The sequence below is a fragment of the Aegilops tauschii genome, chromosome 5 (genome assembly GCF_002575655.3).
Source record: "Aegilops tauschii subsp. strangulata cultivar AL8/78 chromosome 5, Aet v6.0, whole genome shotgun sequence".
NCBI classification, from domain to species: Eukaryota; Viridiplantae; Streptophyta; class Magnoliopsida; order Poales; family Poaceae; genus Aegilops; species Aegilops tauschii.
Window position 1 is genome coordinate 545,688,529 of NC_053039.3, and position 2,106 is coordinate 545,690,634.

Here is a 2,106-nt window from a genome sequence, read left to right on the forward strand (position 1 = left end):
GAGGTTTGCGAGCACGGTCACAAAACCTCCAAGGTTGGTTGCTGTGGTCTCATTGTGAACAATGGGGCCAGGCATCTTGACTTGGTTTGGGAAAGAGGCTGTGCTGTGCTGGGTTGAGGCTAGCGTGCCCTTTTTATAGAAAAGGGGGGGGGGGGACGGAGTCTTCCTTCGCACGCTTGCGAATGAGACAAGTTAGGTGTCGGTCACTGGCGCGTGATCGACAGGCTAAGCTGATAGGTTCGGCACCGACTGCCAAAAGCGTCGGGGTCACTGTGTGGCTATCTTACACGAGAAGCTTGGCCGGGGTTGGGTTAAGGTCTGGTGGGTTGGTTAACCTAGGTTTATTGACCTGGCTAAGATAGGATTAGCCAATGGTCAGCCTGGCTCTGATACCAAGTCTGTCAGGACCGGTTTTTCGGGATATTAATTCTCCAGAAAATGGCCCTTGTGCTCACCAGCCCCAGGATTACTGTTAGCTGATGAGGCACCAACTTGATACAAGAATTCCAAGCAAAGCACAAAATATGAAGTACAAGACCATTGTGGCCTATGAGTACAACACTTGGTTTCTAGTGGTTGATGGCGGAAGCGGTTTGTGGTACATCTGCGTCTATGGGACTCCATTTCCCACAAGAACAGCTGACCAGGATAACTCCTATCTTCGCGAGGCTGTTGTCAACACTGCGTAGGTTCCGGGGCTGTCGTCGCAACACTCTTCTCCACGCAAGAAATCTGGCCAAGACAATAGCCAGGGACAAGCCAGTGAGTACATTTGAATGTACTTGCAAACATTTAGAACACGGGTATAATACAACAAGGGGGTAATCATGCTCCGAAAATATTCTATGACTATAACGTCAGTCACGAGATAAACAAAATTTAAGATGCACGCATGCAAGTTATTCATGTAAAATGCATTACGGGAGTAGACATAGAATGCACCGATCGAGTGTCTGAAGCGACGCCTCGAAAGGAAAGGAAAATAAATCATGCCTCAGTCGGGCGTCTGAGCGACACCACATAAAGGGCTCATAAATAAAAGAAATAACACGCATGCCACAGTCGGGCGTCTATGCGACACCACATAAAGGGCTTATAAATAAAAGAAATAACAAGCATGCCACAGTCGGGCGTCTATGCGACACCACATAAAGGGCTTATAAATAAAATAAATAACAATCATGCCATAGTCGGGCGTCTACGCGACACCACATAAAGGGCTTATAAAGGATAATTAAATAACAAGCATGCCGCAGTCGGGCGTCTGAGCGACACCACATAAAGGGCTTATAAAGGATAATCACAGTGAATATCCAGGAGGTAGAACCGTCCCAGGGATACTCAATAATTCAAATAAGGTAAATGGTTAGTCCACAATAATAATGATCATAATCCATATGTGTCCCAGTTCATAAGCAATGTTCTGGTTTAGCAGTTTTTCCTCCGAAGACCGACACTTGACATATCCCAGACTATAGTCCTTAACCATGGACACGGCTATTCGAATAGATGTATAATCTCTGCAGAGGGTGTACTCTTTACCCACGGGTAACGGATTTCTTTAGTCCATCGGGACTAATTCCGTCTACGGTCTTTTAACTGAAAACACGCCTGACCTGCACACACCAGCTTAACTTACCGGTGTCTGGAATTACCCACGACACCTGTGAAGTGAAACTCTAAGTGGGGAGGCTACAACCTCGACGTAGCATGGGATCACAAAATTTATACCGCGCGCAAACTAGGGGAGCTACCCCTTCGGCTACAACCGAAACACCCATGCCCCCGGACCGGATGACTGGCTTTAATCCATGGCCATGGGACCCTCATCACGGCCTCTTTGTACGGTGTGTGCTAGAAAGGGGTTGACAACTTACTGAACCGTACCCTACCTATGGCAGGGACAAGTGGTAGTACGAAGCAAGTGTGGGGGTTACTGGACAAAACTCGATCTAAGGCCAACTCAGGAGGTTCAAGTATTCCCTGCATGATTAGCATAACAAAAATATTTTTAATAACAGATAAGCTTAACACTCATCAAGCCCCACCATGCCATACCGGACATACTCGTCTCAACGAGGAACTAGGGACAAGCTCGCGTCTACC